The following is an 18,973-nucleotide window of genomic DNA, read 5'->3' as shown; positions in this document are numbered from 1 at the left end:
TAGGTGGGTTCACACGCTGTAACTGTGCTCGGCTGTATTTTTTATGCGGCTGTAAATGTGCGGGTGATTGAAAACTACTGCCCGTGTGGGAAAAAAATAGAAATGCGGCTCAAAACATACGGTCATTTACTGGAAATCTGGTTCAACTAAAAATAACAAATAAAATCTTAAGAAAGTGATGCAAACACCTCTGGATGCATCTGGGAAAGCAGGGAACACAGTTTACATCAAATCGCTATTACCGGGGTTTGCGATCCTCTGCAATATAGCGAGTCTCTCATGGTTAATATATTGAATTAATAAAACACATTTTCTTTGTAATAAAGTCCCTTTTAGTTCAATAATTAAATGTAAACGATTCCATCATTTGCAATTAAATATACTGTTAAAATAAATATATATATAAATAAATGTATATTTATTATATATTTATTTTGACAGTATATTATAATTGCACAATGATGGATTCGTTAGAATTAAATTATTGACCAACGAAACTGAATTTATTTAAACGAAAATGTGTTTTCTTAATTAAAATTAATTAGTACAGGAAACTCCATAAGCCGTTAATTCATATGCCGGCAATAGAGTGCCTCTGTACTAATCATCACTTAACTTTAATGAAAACATCAAATGTTTCTTCTAATTATGTTATGACAATAGCATTATTAGAAGAAACATTTAGAATTATATGTGCGCTCAGCTGATGGCTGTTCGGCTGAGCGCACATATAATAAGCCGGTCCGCAGTACAGTGACTTCATTGTGTGCGGACCAGCGAAGAGGACACATAGGGTGAGTATACAGCTCTCCCCACCCCTCCAGCACTGCACCCCTCTCCAGCAAGGAAGGGGGGGTCACTTAACCCTTCCTTGCTGGGATGGTGCAGTCTGACATCAGTCTGGCCCCCAGGGGGTTAAGGGGGATGCAATACATCCTCCCTTAACCCCTTGGGGCCAGACTGTAAGCAGCGATCTGAAAGATGCTGCATACTGTAAGGAGCACAACACCGCTCACAATGATGGGTGTTGTGCTCCTGTTTGTGTGTTTTTGTGTGTTTCTCCTTTTTGTTTTTCAGATATAGGTATCCTGTGGATTACGTCGGATTCCATGGACTACGTCGAGACCAGCGTTTTTTTTAAGTTTTTTTTAATGAAATGGTCAATGAGGGTGTGGGGGTGTTTTATTTGAATAAAAAAAATTGTAAACTTGTGTCTTGTCTTTATTTCTTACTTTATAGACTTAGTAGGGAAGCCGTCTAATAGACGGAATCATTACTAAGTCGGGGCCTAGTGTTAGCCGGTATAAAATGGCTAACACTAACCCCTATATTACCCAGTACCCAATGCCACCAGGGGTACTGGGAAGAGCCGGGTGCCAGTGGTCCCGGAGCGTCAAAATTGGCGCTCCTGGACCCGGGCGGCAGCAGGCTGGTAAGATTTAGGCTGGGGAGGGCCTAAACCAATGGCTTTCCCACCTGGTGTTACCAGGCTGCTGTCATTGGTTTAACCCGGCTGGGTTATAAAACTAGGGGGGACCCTATGCGGGTTTTGTTTTAAATAAATAAAAATTAAAAAAAAAAACGCATAGGGGTCCCCCCTATTTTATAACCAGCCGGGTTTAAAAACCAAAACGACAGCAGCCTGGTAACACCAGGGTGGGAAGAGCCATTGTTTGGCCCTCCCGCGCTAAATCTTACAGCTGCTGCCGCCCGGTCCAGGAGCGCCAATATTGACGCTCCGGGACCACTGGCCCCCGGCTTTCCAGTACCCCTGGTGGCATTGGGTACTGGGGTAATAATGGGGGGTTAGGGTTAGCCATTTTTATACCGGCTAACACTAGGCCCCACTTAGTAATGGATTCCGTCTATTAGACGGTTACACTACTAAGTCTATAAAGTAAAGAAATAAAGACAAGACACAAGTTTACAAATTTTTTATTCAAATTAAAAACACACACACCCCTCATTGACCATTTTTATTAAAACAAATTTCAAGAACAACCGCCTGGTCATCGACGTATAGTCCATGGAATCCGACGTAATCCCCCAGGATTACGATATCTGAAAAAACAAAAGGGAGAGAGGAACACACAAACAGGAGCACAACCACCCATTCATTGTGAGCGGGGTGGTGTGCTCCTTACCAGTATGCAGCATCTTTACAGATCACTGCTTACAGTCTGACCCCCAAGGGTTAGGGAGGATGTATTGCATCCCCCTTAACCCCCTGGGGGCCAGACCTGATGCCAGACTGCACGTTGCACCATCCCAGCAAGGAAGGGGTTAAGTGACCCCTTCCTTGCTGGGAGGGGTTGACCAGTGCTGGGGGAGGGGATGGGGAGAGCTGTATACTCACCCGATGTGGCTCTTCGCTGGTCCGCAGCACAATGAAGTACACTGTACTGCGGACCGGCTCATTATATGTGCGCTCAGCCGAACAGCCAATCAGCTGAGCGCAAATATAATTCTACATGTTTCTTCTAATAATGCTATTGTCATATAACATAATCGAAGACAACATTTGATGTTTTTTTTTTTTTAAATTAAAGTAAAGGATGATTAGTACAGAATGCTATTGCCAGGCATATGAATTAACGGCTTATAGAGCTTCCTGTACTAATTAATATTTAATAAGAAAAACACATTTTCGTGAAATAAATCAGTTTCGTGGTCAATAATTTATTTCTAACGAATCATCATTGTGCAATTCAAATACTGTCAAAAAAAAATATATAGAATAAATATACCATTAGTTATATACTCTTTTTTTTAACAGTAATTTAATTGCAAAATGATGGATTCGTTTAGAAATAAATTATTGATCAACGAAAGGGTCTTGATTACAAAGAAAATGTGTTTGATTAATTTAATATATTAACTATTAGAGGAATCGGCATTCGGCATCATTGCGGCTATTTTTGAAGTACTCCGTACGGACCGCCTGTCAATCCTCGGCCGCATGTTCAGCCGCAAACAATGGTCTTGTTCATTTTACGGGGTCGTTTACGATAGGGCCGTAGATTCATACATAGTGTGCACTGTGCAGCCGCAATTCCATACTTCAAGCATACACACGAACCACCAAAAAACCGCCGCACAATTACAGCCGCAAATACAGCCGCAACTTTACAACGTGTGAAACGAGCCCAAAAACTGGTTCACACTAATAAAATGATGCAAGTAAACAACTAGTGTGCACATAAATTTTGCCGCCATTGATCGTAGTCGGCGACCAGAGCTCCGAGAACGTTGTTTTACCAGGTACAATCCTGACAGTTACCTTATATGCACTGTCATCTATGGGATAGTTACCTTATATGGACTCTGTTGATCAAATAATTTGCTAAGATCCTTATTTTTTAATATCTACAGAGCAGGTGTTTATCGTGTGTACGCTGGGAGGCGTATATACAGTAGGCCCTTGCACCTGTAGGTGGCTGCTGCACTTTTGGTTTTTTTTCTGTATTCAAGCCACTAGCAGCATGCAAACTGCAGTGTGAACAGAGTCATAGATGCGGCCAAATTTCCCTTTTTTTTCTGTTGAATGGGGGGGTGTGGTACTCCTGTGGCCGCACTCCACCCTTGTCCCAAGGGTGTAGAAAAGAGATCATTTGGCTCTATCTGCTCAGTTGTAGGCTTATTCAGCCAGGAGAGGCCATTGCTAGTGTGAAAATGCTAGTAGGGACCATGTCTCGAGGACGCCTTAACGTTGGTGACATGGTACACTCTGTTTGATCAAATAGTTTGCTGAAGATCCTCATTTTTAATATCTACAGAGCAGGTGTTTACCGTGTGTACGCGGGAGGAGTATATACGGTAGGCCCTTGCACCTGTGGGTTGTTGCTGCACCTTCTGTTTTTTTGTCTGTACTTAAGCCACGAGCAGCTGCGTGCAACCTACAGTGTGAATAGAGTCATAGATGTGCAGCCAAATTTTCCCTTTTTTTCTGTTGAATGTGGGGGGTTGTGTGGCTAACTCCTGTTGGCCTGCACTCCACCCTTGTCCCAAGGGTGTTAGAAAAGAGATCATTGGCTCCTATCTGCCCAGTTGTAGGCTTATTCAGCCCAGGAGAGGCCATTGCTAGTGTGAAAATGCTAGAGTAGGGACCATGTCTCGAGGACGCCTTAACGTTGGCGACATGGTACACTCTGTTTGATCAAATAGTTTGCTAAGATCCTCATTTTTTAATATCTACAGAGCAGGTGTTTACCGTGTGTACGCTGGGAGGAGTATATACGGTAAGCCCTTGCACCTGTGGGTTGCTGCTACACCTTCTGTTTTTTTGTTGTACTTAAGCCACGAGCAGCGTGCAATCTACAGTGTGAATAGAGTCATAGATGTGCGGCCAAATTTTCCCTTTTTTTGTCATCTATGGATAGTTACCTTATATGGACTGTCATATATGGACAGTTACCTTAAATGGACTGTAATATATGGAGAGTTACCTTATATGGATTGTCATCTACGGATAGATACCTTATATGCACTGTCATATATGGATAGTTACCTTATATGGGCTGTAATAAATGGAAAGTTATCTTATTTTCACTGTCATATATGGACAGTTACCTTAGATATATATAGATAGTTACACCACTGGAGCTTCATTGGGGCCTCTTTTCCTATACAGTGAGATAGGGTCCAGGAGTCATACTCTGACAGAATGATTTAACTAGTGTGAACCCAGCTTACTATAATTTTTAGCCAGCTAAACAGTAAAATAGCTCAAAGGAAACCATACTAGTCATACTTGGGTCTCAGGCCTCATAAATCTGGGCACACTATAAATCTTAGAAAGACATCTATGGAGACACCTCTATATGTCTCTCATTTTGAAGCATAGGCCTTAGGATGTATTGAATATTATGCTTTTTAACCCATGCAAAAAAAAACTTTTTTTTCCTGTTGTTTTAGATTTTTAAAAGAACTTTTTATTAAGCCTTTTAATGTAAGTCTGTAAAGCTGAAAACTCAGTACGATGCTCCATTCCATTGACACCCTACAGAGTACGGATCTCCAGTGATCTACCGTATGTGAACATATCAAAACAACACTCACAATGGTTTGTAGTAGCAATTTTATTATGGTATCGAAAAATACATTTATAATATCCTCTCTCTAAATGTCAAGTTTGGACCTTAACATTGTGCAAAGTAAGCACCAATAAATGTTCTCATGTATATTCTGTCATATAGAATTAAAATATTTACACTCCTATTAAAATCAATATATCTATATATCTCTCTCTCTCTATATATATATATATATATGTATCTTCTGCAACAAATAGATAAGATTTTAAACACACGTTCACATTAAATCATACATAGCCGTGTATGTACTTCAAGTTTCTTTTTTTTTAAGACATAATCTTAGAAAATTCTTATGGACAAAGCAAACACCCCCCCCCCCCTTCCTCCTTCTATGTTAGTGCAGCAGCATTATTTTGGAAGTAAATCAGTAGAAGCTACGCCTGGTTAAGCGGTAAGCAACATCTCACATTGTAAATGATTCGCCTATGTCTGTAGACTTTCACATTTCATTAATCAGATTCTAATATTCACAAAGGGATTAGAGATTCAGCATAGAGAAATAACTGCTACCAGTGTGCACACAGCCAGAGAGAATGAAACATTAGAGAGTCCATTCCAAGTCTGATCTCAGCACAGATGGGCGGATCGGATCCTAATGGAATGAGGCTCTAACTTCACGACCCTTCAGCGGCTGTGGTGGGCGATAGTTGTCAACCATGTGGCAGGGGCTGTCATGCTCATCATTGAAGTAAAGGCCTCGCAGCTTTGACAGCTAAAAGAAACACAAATAATCTTGTTAGCTTTTTTTTTTTTTTTGAGAAATAAGAAAGTAGAATACATAGAAGAGGAAACACATGTCTGTTAGTGTTAAATATGGCCCTCATTTAGATGTTGTGTGAACATAGCCTTAAAGGGGTATTCCGTTTGAACATAACTTTGTTGCTGCCCATGGTGAGACTAACAGTTCATTCCATACTTTTGTTTTAACTATTTGGTCTCATTCTCCCTCCCAGATCTGAGCTGCTGCTTTCTACTAAAGACACAAAAATCTGTGTGTGAGCTTTTTTTTCTGTCTCCCCCCCCCCCCCCCCCCCCCCAGTACTCAACTTTCTAATGCCAGGAGGGTTAATCACAGTGAGTTCATCAGCAACTCGACCTTAGATTAACCCTCCTAGCATTACAAACAAACTACAAAGCCTGCCAGGAACTTGTTTACATCAGCCGTCTCGGAAGTAGGGGGGGATAGACAGAAAAGCTCACACACAGATTTTTATGTCTTCAGCAGAAAGCAGCAGCTGAGAACTGGGGGAAGGAGACTGAATAGATAATAAGAAGTATGGAAAGATTTGTTAACTTTCCATGTGTTGCTGGCCATGGTAAGACTATGTTTGGGCGGTATACCCCTGTAATGTAAATTAAAGCAAGGTGACTGCAGGACTCACCAATTAGGGGGAAAAATTGTGTTTTTTATTCACCCATGAAACACAAGTGCTTGATGTAAATTAGCTGTTTAGTTGATATAAACAAAATAATTCTTCTAAAAACAGCACCACCGCTGCCCTCAGGTTTTGTATGGTATTGCAGCCTAACGAAGGTAGGTTGCAATACCAGACACAAGGACATCATGCTTTATAATCCTGTACAACTCCTTTAACTAAATAGGGTTTTCTGGGACTTTAATTTTCATTGTACTATCGCTAAAATATGCAATTAATATCATATGGGTAGGGATCACTTTAAATGGACTGAGCTGCGGTAGGCCCCATTCCCTGGCACAGAGGCTGCAAAAAAGTATCCCCCTGCTCAGCGGAGCTCATTCATTCCAATGCATTTTCACCAGCATTATGGCATGGTATAGCAGTAACGAGTAGATGTGCTGTGGTGTTGTTGGACAGACAAGTAAAGGAAAGGAAGAACCTGTGTGTGTACTACTGGCAAACATCCCAGCTCTGCTCCCACTCCCATGGAAAGAATGAGAAATAGCTGAAGGGATACCCAGGGGCTCTAACAAATACCAAGAAGGTTTTCAAAACAGGTCCACTTTAAATGAAGCTATAATTATTCTTTTAAAGTTTTTAAAAACAAAAAAAACGTAAAATGTGATTTTCAGGTTTTCACTTTGAACTGGAAAACCAATGGTGAGGTCAGCGGCAGATGGTACACAGACATGGGCAGCAGAAGCACAGGAGGTGACCGGAGTATTATTAACACATTTAGTGCTATGAAAAATCTCCTATTTTTGGTTCATTGTGAAAGCATAGACAATCATGTTACAGTTAGAAATAACATTCAGTTTATCAGAGAGTCCTCGGGTGTCATGTCACTGTAACTAGGAGATAAGGGAGGCTCCCCATAAAGAAAATGGAAAGTCATGGGAGATGTCAGAATATGAAGTTAGTAAGCTGCTTCTCAGCCCTTATCACTGCCTAAAATATTTCTCTTCAACAGTGATCTTCTTCTGACATACAGCTGTATCATCAAGAGAGCAAGAAGTAATACAAACAGAAACTCTGAGCAGTATTCATATTCAAGTCATGGCTATTTCTGCGCTCTATGTTTTTGCCACTGTAAGCATTCCCTTTAATGACCATTATTGCTCCTCTACACCCCCTTGGTGGCTTGGGGTTCTATACATTAATTTATTAGTTGCCCCTTAAAAGTTATTACAGGGTGTGTGAATTTTCTCAGCTAACTTCAGATGTAATTGGTCGTGGTAGTTAAAGGTTTTTGAACTCTCAAACAGCACCTCCGCAGGTGAAATTAGGCCTTACACAGACCCTATTGATATCATACACTCAATAGGACGTGCTCGGTCCTCCAGATTAAGAGGCATCTTTTATGGCTGCTCTCTGACCTGGGTTATGGAGTGTATAGGGGGGATTGACTTATTATTCTGTAATGGCCTTTGAACATCGATTTTCTAAACCACCCAAGCCCTTTAATAACACGTTTCTGCTCATTATAAAATACATTGAGAGGAATACAGTCGCATTGCTTTGAAAACTGCTGTGCCTTATTTTCAGCTTGTACGTAGATATGTCTATTAAACCAAAGTTGTGATGTGCTGCATTGACTCATAAATCGGTCAGACATTTTAGTAATATACAATTCACTATCTATATATATATATATATAATATATATATATATATATATATACACACAGGATGGTTATACAGTAAATGTACACTTGTACAAAGTTATAATTTCTCAGTTTTATCTGTAAATAATACAAGCACAGCTGTACTGCACGCCTAAAATTTAGATGAGATATCTTAACGTGTTGCACAAAACCGTTTTAAAGTGTCAGCAAAAACGCTTGCTCGTGGGCTGATTGCATCTTCTGAGCATCCCTATACATCCTTGTTTACCAGCCGCAAATCTTAAAGGCACTGCAAACGAGCGCTTTTGAGGCAGCGGGTGGCCAAAGATCGCTCAGTCTGAAAAGAACTTAAAGGAGAAGTCCGGTGGGTTATAAAAGCTTGCAGCAGGCAGGGGGGAAATAGACTACAAGTAATAACTTACCTCTCCCCCTGCCCGCGGTGAGCGGCAGGACTGGTTGCAGGACCCCCGCCGGTATCTTCAGAGATGACACGTCATGACCCGGCTGATGAACTGGCCACTCAGCCAATTAATAATTGGCTGAGCATCCAGACCATAAGCCAAGACAGGCCATTTCTCCCGCCTGCGTCCGGTCCCACCGCTCACCACGGGCACGAGGAGAGCTAAGTTAGTACTTGTAATAAAATTTCCCCCTGCCCTTGATGGGTTTTTTTTAATCGCCAGACTTCTCCTATAAGTTTACCATTACTCCCAGTTTCTGGCCTCAGCTTGATCCCTGGTGCATTAGGATATCTCCACACACCACGTTGCTTGTTAGGTTAACACACTCAAGATAATCATAGCCACATCTGTATCTTGAGAGAGTGCTGGAAAATGTAAAGGAGTATTTCTATATTACTAGAATAACTTTATAGCTAGGTCACTATATAAAAATGATGGCCGTCTTTCATAACTATGGCCGTCATTGTGCAAATAACGTCTGTTATTCTAGTGTCAACCTAGCCTATGACTGATGGGGGAACCCATGACTACTAAGCATCAAGGGGGTCAGGGTGCTGGTTTACCCATCGAGAATGCTGTTTCTGCCTTTAAAGCCTGGTGGCCAGCAGCAGAGCTGTTCATAGGAAACATATAAAGGGGGGGGGGCAATTTTGTTAATAAATGAATAAAATGTCATTCTGATCACCAGCAGGTTTGAATAGAATATTGCAAGAAGTCTTCTACACACCTGTTCACTGCTCACACTAATTGGCTCCTAAGAACAGTCCAGATGACGCACTGCAGGAGAGGTGGCGTAGTCAGGGATCCCTTATAGGTCCAGAAATCCAAAGATTTTGGAAGTAAACCTGAAGGATTAAAATTATGGAAAGGTGCCTGTTTTCCCTGTAAAGATAAGAATATTTTTGCATGATTAAATGGGTCAATGCATCCACTAAACCAGCAGAGCAAGTTAACAGAGAGTGGTTCACATAACAATGGTGCAGTGCAGTACTAGGCCACGTTCAGACACTGTAAGGCTGGGTTCACACACAGTATATTTCAGGCAGTATTTGGTCCTCATGTCAGGTCCTCATAGCAACCAAAACCAGGAGTGGATTGAAAACACAGAAAGGATCTGTCCACAGAATGTTGAAATTGAGTGGATGGCCGCCATATAACGGTAAATAACTGCCATTATTTCAATACAACAGCCGTTGTTTTAAGATAACAGCAAATATTTGCCATTAAATGACGGCCATCCACTCAAATACAACATTATGTGAACAGAGCCTTTCTGTGCTTTCAATCCACTCCTGGTTTTGGTTGCTATGAGGACCTGACATGAGGACCAAATACTGCCTGAAATATACTGTGTGTGAACCCAGCCTAAGACAGCGACCATTCTGATGTCTGTGAAGAACATCACTTCTATTGAAATGGAATACAGGCACATTCCGGTGTGCCCACGTTCCAATTAACCATAGCAGACAATGTAAAGTACAGCTGGAGCCGCACTTTACATTGTCTGCACAGTCAATTTGTGTGGCTGCTATTCAATGAATAGCAGCCACACAAAATTGAGATGTCAGTTTTCTGTGCGGCCTCATGGAATCCCAGCCAGAGTGTATACAGTGTGTATACACTGTGTCCGGTATTCCATAGGAAATAATGTGAATTCGCCCTCTAAATATATATTTATTGAAAATATACAGTGTGTGAACGAGCCCTTAATCAGCCTATTATTTTATTGTGTAATTATTTTTATTATGAGGAAGGGGGAAAACCTTTTGCCCAAGGACTTTGATAAGGGTTTGATGACTACATGTAGGACATCTGTAACATTAGAACAAATATAGTTCACTGGCTCGGCATACAATGTCCTCATAGTGTAAAGATCACAGGTCTTAATTTGTATCTTACTGAACATGTTGAACATTTAGAACTGAAATGTAAAGCTCTCGGTATGTGACAGGGAACATGGAAAAACGCAGCTTTGTACCTTTGTTCCAATTAATGGTAAGGCATCAATCACTTGCTGGAGTCCTGGATTGGCACTGCCGACCTGTAAAGCACAAAAATGACTTAAACCTGGCAAATAATAACATAATACAATATAATAACATACTACAAGCAACCGGCTGTCACTTAAGTAATTCTTATTTTAATCTCTGCCACAAAGCAGCAATTATAGTCAACAGAGGTCAATAGAGCGATAAGAAATACTGGAGGGTTGATGATTTATATTGTGCACTAAACAAACAAAATTCAACCCAAACGGCAAAGGTGAATAGAAACCTACCGGAAACCTACCAGAACATTACAAATGGTCATTTATTACATTACATTTAGACATACTGAATCATACATAAAAGGTATGTTTAGGATCAAACAGGATAAAGAGGTCATCCTACTACCTAGCTACGAGACTCTGTCAGTAGGTTTAGGCTGTCCCTATATCAGGGTAGCATAAACTAGTCACAGAGAAGCTGAACTGAATTATGTATCACTTACATTGTTCTTTGCAGCTGATTCAGAGATATCTTTCTGAATAACATGGACAATAAGTAGTCCATATGCATGAGCCCAGTAGTCCTGGATATTCATGAGCTCTAGAAAACTCCACCCACCGGCTGCTGATTGACAGTTATCTATCCATGCTGTGTATAGGCAGTCCCCTGTCGATCAGCAGCTGGAGGGCGGGGGAGGGGTGTGGCAAGAATCTTATTCTCCTGCATATTAGGAAAACAGCTGAACAAAATGATGTAAGTAATACACCGATCTGTTCTGCATTTCTGTCACTAGTTTATGCTGCCCTCATTTAAGGCAGAATAAACCGAGAGTAAGATTCCTTTAATGTTAGAGAATATACTAGTAATATGCCACAACATTTTAACATTCTGTGTATAATAAGTGTGACCCAAATATAAACAGGCAACAATAATGTCAGATATGTGAGGTGGATGAAGTGTATGACTGTTTTAATATTCTCAATGAGATCTAGTGGTGTGAAATCCTGTAATTCAAGTGGATAAAACTAAAAACTGAGATCACTGATCCCTACGCTTGTATTCACTAATCTGCAAATGGTAAATCCGCATTTGATTGATGAGCTAAGATCATTAAGTGGTCACATTTTCATTTCTTCCTGGGCCTTATTATGTCTCCTTAAAGCAACACTCCACTCTTGAATGACATTTCACAATACTTTAAAGGGAATCTGTCAGATGCAATTCCCATTACAAATTGCTGTCACTGCTAGATAGCTGTTACGTCAAGGAGAGACATAGTACTGTCAGGACCGTAAAACCAGAGAGATCAGGCAGGGAAAACACAACAATGAGCTCTAGAGATAGCCCCCCCCCCCCAAAAAAAAAAAAAAAAAATTGTCCCTGCCACCTGACAACCTGACCCTAGGTGGTGATCGACAACTGGTTGACAGTCCCTCCCTACATAACAGTGCACAAAGACACAAAACAAGACAAGCAAACACAACAAGGAAAGGTCAGGAAGATGTAGGTCATAACCGAAGATAACAAATACAGTACCAAATCAGCAAGAAAACGGAAGTCAGAGAAGAGAAGCCAGAGGTCAGAAGATCGAAATAGCATCACAGATAAAATGCCAGCCGAATCTAAATAGACTTATAGCAAGCACTGAATGAAGGGTCAGAGGTAATCTTATGTGATGTCAGAGTAAGAGAGGTCACGGGATCTGTTAATCACAACAGCTTAACCATCTGCAGCCCAGAACAAGGTCAGCAAGACAAACAGACGTGTGTGGTGGAATCCAATCAACACTACAAGGAAAGGAATAGAGCAGTGTTCAGACCAGCGCAAGACAACAAACAATACATGCACCAAATCAGTGCACATCCTCCGACATACTCCAAAGACAGAGGCTGGAGCTGAACCCTGTGCGGGCACAGATATTACGGGTACCTTTCATGTATCTGTCTGTGCATCCAGAATGTAGAAACATGGTTTTAGTTTCCTGGGCAAAGTGTCACAGAGCTCCTGCACTGTGTCTTCTTGACCTAACTGCTATCTACCAGTTTGGAGCGGCAATCGCAATTGACAGATTCCCTTCAAGGGGAAAATTATTATGTTCCGGGCCTTGGTTGGTGCAAAATTTGGACAATTTTCACTCACCACATGGGTGGTACTTGATGTGGAGGAGGCTTGGTTTTATGTGGAGGCACTTTGACCACATTTACTCTGTCGGTTTTATTACGTTTTCCTCTAAATTAACATATAGAGTTGAGCATCCTTGTAAATAGTTTATTTATATTCTGCCATTACCTAATTATAAGGGAGGTTATTGTCTCTGTGAAATGAAAGAGACATTTCGATTCTGTAAATGAAGTGCAGGGCATAGTGGGAGCTCAGCTGATGATGACTTAGCGAGGCCTGGTGAGAAAACCTACTTGTGTATAAATCCAGCAGCACTTTGAATGAGTTGTCAAAGTTGCTGTGTATGAGAATAGACAAAACATCAAATAATCCACAATCATCATACAGATTGCAAAAATTATCAATTTATTAATTACATCTCAACTGTAAGAATGAGCAAATGTTTTATTTTATTTTACTTGTTAAGCAGGGAAAACACATACAAATACACACATACATACTGTAAACACTGTACACATACATATCAACACATACATACTGTATACACTGTACACATATACATATATACTCACATACATTCTGTATACACTGTACACACATACATACATATATATACATACTGTATACACTGTACACATATACATAAATACTCACATACATTCTGTATACACTGTACACACATACATATATACATACTGTATACACTGTACACACATATTTAATACTGTATACACTGTACATACATACATACACATACATACATACATACTATATACACTGTACATACATACATACACACACATACATACATACTGTATACACTGTACATACATACATACATACTAGAGATGAGCGAGTAGTGAAATATTCGACTTTCGAGAATTCGAATGGAATAGGCACCGATATTTGACTATTGGAACGAATATTCGATCCATTATAGTCTATGGGAAAAAAAAATTTGGGACACTTGGAAATCAAAATTCTACACTTGGAGGTCACCAAGTCCCCATGAAACCTCCCTAAACGATGCAAACACCTCCGGAATGACACTGGGACATTAGGGGGAGCATACCTGGTGCACCCAACACCCCAAAATCGCAGTAAAATGTCACTCTCTGCAGTTGTAAAGGAAAAATATTTGCGATTGCTTTACGAACATTTATGGCAATGTTCACACATTTCATTCGTATTTCTTGTCTAGTGTTACATACATGATTACAATGTGCGTCCGCAGAGCGTCATGTTATTCGTGCGTATCACGCGTAATGCTGTACGAACGTTACTGGAACAGTATGTATCACGTGCCTTTTACTGGGCTACTGGAACAGTATGTATCACGTGCCTTTTACTGGGCTACTGAAACAGTATATTTCAAGTGCCCTTAGTGGGCTACTGGAACAATATGTATAACGTGCCTTTAGTGGTGTTAAACAGGGACACTATAAGTCACTTGTATACACAGGGTACTGGAATCAATACAGCTGCTGATGCTGATGCTGCTGTTATATCATCTATTTCTTAGCACTGAGAAGTGCTTTGGATTCAGAGATGACTTTTTCGCTGTATCTTAGCCCTGAAAAGCCTTTTAGGTTCTGTAGTAATCCTGCCTAACCAAAACGCTACTAAAACCTTTCTCTCCCTGCTGCAAGATCTTTCCTGGCTAGGTTGAAAGCTCATCTGCGGTCGAGAGGCAGGAGCCAAGTATTTAGGATTCGAGGTCATGTGGTTCAGCTATCCAATAAAGGTAGACGCCATTTTTGCGCTGCGTGCGTACTCCCAGGGTGCCTTACGGCCTCCCTGCATGGTCATTGGATAAAAAAAGCGCCAACTGCGATGGGAGGGCTTTCGAATGTTTCCCGCGTATTCGCCACACTACTCGATTGAATTCGAATCTTTCAAATACCGCAATATTCGATCGAATACCTACGTGATCGAAACGTATTCGCTCATCTCTAATACATACATACACACATACATACTGTACACACAAACATATATACACATACACACATACATACTGTATACACTTCACACATTCATATACAGTACATACTGTAAACACATACATACACACACATAATACTGTATACACTGTACACATACATATACACACATACATACTATATACACTGTACACACATACATATATACTCATATACATTCTGTATACACTGTACATACATACATATATACATACTGTATACACTATACACACATATTAATACTGTATAAACTGTACCCACATACATACATATATACACACATACTGTATACACTGTACACACATACATACATACATACATACATACACACAAACATAGATAAATACAATGTACACACTTAAATATACACACATGCACACAAACATAAATAATGCATACACTGTACACACATACATACTGTACATACATACATACAAAGTGAGGGCCAAACTTGCACCTGACATTAGAGTTTCACAGTGACTCACTATAGTAGCTATGACTACATTGACTATGTCAACAATATTATTAGAAAGCTCATATGGCAAGAAGGTAAGACGGGATGGGTGAGTGGTCAAACTGGATTGGCTTTGTTTACAACTACGCAACACAGTGAGATTTATACTTCTATGTTTATGCAATCACAACGCACAAAGTTGTCATAACTGTCTCACCTAACCTGTATTATAATACTATCGACAAATTATAACCTTTATTGTCTGCAGGTCTGTGGAGTAAGAGCTTTGGAGTCTAAGTCAGATTCGGGTGGAGTCACAGTAAACAGAACTGTATGATATAACTCTAGCCTCTAAATAGAAGTTTTAAAAATGACTAATTATTCTTAATATTATTTCATTTCAATATCCCGATAATCTGCATAGTAGTAATGGAGTGCCTGATACTACAGTAGATGTGTAAAAATTGCTGTTATACAAGTTATATATGCGGAAGTTGGTGTCAGAGTTGGAATGAAAAATAGTAGAGTTGCAGTCAGAAGTTTGGCTAACTAGCTCCATAATCCTAATTTTGGGCATAAAAGTATAGTCCCATACAAGAGCACTTTAGAAACACTTTGTTGTTTCACACCACACGTGCTTCATCAGGCTCTCAGGTGTGCCCGATGAAGTGTGTGTAGCGTGAAACGATCATAGCTCTTTTTATTGGATTGCACAATGTCCTGTTGTTATCTGACCTAAAGTAAAGCATCTATTTCCAAGTTGGTGAGTGCCGCTGCAGTTATCTATCTGGAAAAAGAATTTGGCACCAGGAGATATTTGGATCCAGCATTCGGTTAGTACTAGAATTCGGGATGGAGGGGGGTTGGTAATGCCTACAGATCCATTTTAAGGAAATGAGCCCATTGGCAACATGTTGGACTCTACATCATAAACTCTTCTGAAATTTGCCACCATACAGCCCAAGGGGATCCCTGGGAAGCAGGGGCATAGCTAGGGGTTCAGCCGGAGGGGGGGGCGTGTGAGTCTCAGTGGGCCCCCAACCATTTCTGTTACCCATAGGGAACCTCAGTAGATGACAATGCTTTCTAATTAATAAAGGGAATATTCTACTACAGTACTCATAGTGAACAGGGACCGAGAACAGTGAAAAAGACTTTCTACATTTCACATATATAACCATGTAAATATTAAAGGGGTATTCAGCATAGCAAAAACATAGCAGCCTTTTTCCAGAAAAAGCACCACTCTCCTCCAAAGCTTGATGTGCAGCTCAGTTTCACTAAAAGAGAATGCAAACAAGTTGTAATACCATAAACAACCTAGAGGAAGCTATGGCGCTGTTTTTGTTTTCTATATAGCCATCCATACATTCTTCTATCTCTTTATCTCATACTTATGTGTCTAATATCTATTGGGCACCATGAGGACTACACCATAGCTGATGGTCAATGACCAAATAGGCAACATCTGAAGGCTATATCTGCAATACTAATGGTGGTTTTACACGGAACGATTATCGTTCGAATTTGCACGATAACGATTGCATTTGAGCGATAGTCGTTACATGTAAACACAGCGAATGATCAAGCAACTATCGAGAAATCATTCATTTTGATCCTTCAACAAGTTCTCAAATCATCGTTGTTCGTTCGCAAGAAATTCACAGATCGTTCCGTGTAAACAGTCTTTCACCGATTTAGGCTGTGTGTGAGATAGGCTTAAACGATCGCAAAATGATTTTTCCGTACGATATATAGTTCCGTGTAAACGCTGATCGTTATGAAAAACACATCGTTCATTCGGAATCGTTAATCGTGCGATCGGGCGAAATTATCGCTTCGTGTAAGAGTACCATAATAGAGTAAATGTATAGTACAAATACTGGGTAATAACAATAAATAGTCCCATGGAGTTCAAGGCAACTATACTAAATAACCTGTATACAAAAAAGCCAGACTGCTGCAACATAATTAAATGGAATAATTACTTTACTAATTCATAGAAACAATAAAAAAGTAGTATCCTCCATGTAGGCTGCATCCCCTCCAGCACCACCTCATGTAGGTAATCCCCCGGTATGTGTTCCCATGCAGCCACCCCCTCCCCCAGCAGAAATCTCCCTGGTAATCCTCCTGGTGGTTAGAACACCACCACTGTGAGCGGTGACTGTACTGTACCGGCTGCCCCCTCTGCCCCCACCAAATTACGCTACTGCTGGGAAGTGATGTAAATGGGGCCTAAATGGGCAGTATTTTTATAACAGTATTTTATGACAACACTTATATTGGCTAAGAAAAGCAATGATCTACACAAGAGGTACTCAACCTTCCTACAAGTTAAGCTGTTCATAAATAATACATATATTTTTGCCGATCCTTCCTATTTCGGCAAATTTTGTGTTAGTGAGCCTCCCAGATATATCGAGAAAAGGAGGATGGCATAAGATGTATTTCACCACACACCAATCCTTTGTTATGCCATAGTTAGGCTATAGACAGGGTGTATGACAGGCAGGTGACAAAATAGGTAAAGTCCACAACAGCACAAGCCAAAAAAGTAGAATGGGACGGGTGCCCGTCTCACCACTCCGACCCAGGGGCGGCAGCAAATCCAAAAGAACGTTGAGAGACAGCACTTCCAAAGCAATAAGTGGAATTTAACAGGCAGATGATGGCTACTTCTATCTAATTATGTCACTTTTTACAATAAATCTGCACGTTTATTCAGGGGATGGGGCAGAGGCTGACAACTGACATGTCTATACTGCACATCAGAACTGTACATATACTTTCTGTTAAATACACTGGAGATCAGATGTCATACATGTTACAAACCAGATTTTTTCATGTTACAGAAGCAACAAGCATGAAAGTAACCCATATGACTGATCAATACTTTAGGGATGGACCACAAATATATTGAGATGGAGGCATCTATGTGCTACAAGCAGGATTAAACTCTGAATCGGCCAATACATATCTCCTTACCTTCAGAAAAACACCGAGTACCGCAAGCCCGTCGCAGTGTTGTACAGCTTCACCAAAACTGCTGTACTTTGTGTCCAGTGGACCAAGTGAAGCTGCCGGGAAGACACAAACAACCCAATGTTAAAAAATATAATAACTCAATAACTATAAAAATAATCAGATTTATCACAGGGACTTTGTTATCTGTAAAGATCGTCCTGACAGCCCCCCACAGCTCCCCCCGTGCTCTTCCCTGTTCGATGTCTGTACATGTAATAGCACAGAAAGGGAATGAGGAAGAATTGAGCGCTGATCTGACAGGAGCCTCCTCGACATCGGCCCGTATAATAATTGGGCCTTTACTCACACTGGCCTTCTGCAGCTCCTGCTCCTGAAATGTTATGTCCTGGCTGAGGAATGCCTGCTCAGCCAATCAGTGACTGGGGCGGGACGCTGCTGCAGTCACTGACTGGCTGAGCAGGTACTTACTGCCAGGATGTGACAATACAGAAAGTCGTAAGAAAATGGAGCCTGGCCATAGTCAGAGAGCTGGTGGCTAACTGCGGGGGCATTGGAACGAGTGGTATTACTATGTGGTATAACATAGTTGTAGTGACATGAGCGACAGAATATAGTTACAGTACAGCAACATGATACCAACTATTTTATGGTACACATTAGAATGACCATATGCCAACCATATCTACACTTACCTCTGCCTCATACTTGTGTCCATTGACGGTGTGCTCAGATCCCTGCCCATCACAGGATCCCCAGTGAAAGTGGAACTGCTTCAGCCTGTAGGTTCCTCCAGAGCTCCACCTTTAAGCACTGTAATTCCGAACAAACAAGAGCTCAGCGCTGA

At 40.7% G+C, this 18,973-nt stretch overlaps 1 pseudogene; it reads right to left on the bottom strand.

Moving 5' to 3' along the window:
* Window positions 1–5,082: 5,082 nt before the first annotated feature.
* Window positions 5,083–18,952, bottom strand: LOC138775816 (carbonic anhydrase 2-like; annotated as a pseudogene).
* Window positions 18,953–18,973: the final 21 nt, after the last annotated feature.

Source organism: Dendropsophus ebraccatus, unplaced genomic scaffold (genome assembly GCF_027789765.1).
Source record: "Dendropsophus ebraccatus isolate aDenEbr1 unplaced genomic scaffold, aDenEbr1.pat pat_scaffold_2104_ctg1, whole genome shotgun sequence".
In the NCBI taxonomy this organism is placed as follows: Eukaryota; Metazoa; Chordata; class Amphibia; order Anura; family Hylidae; genus Dendropsophus; species Dendropsophus ebraccatus.
This window is presented reverse-complemented; position numbering and strand designations above follow the sequence as displayed.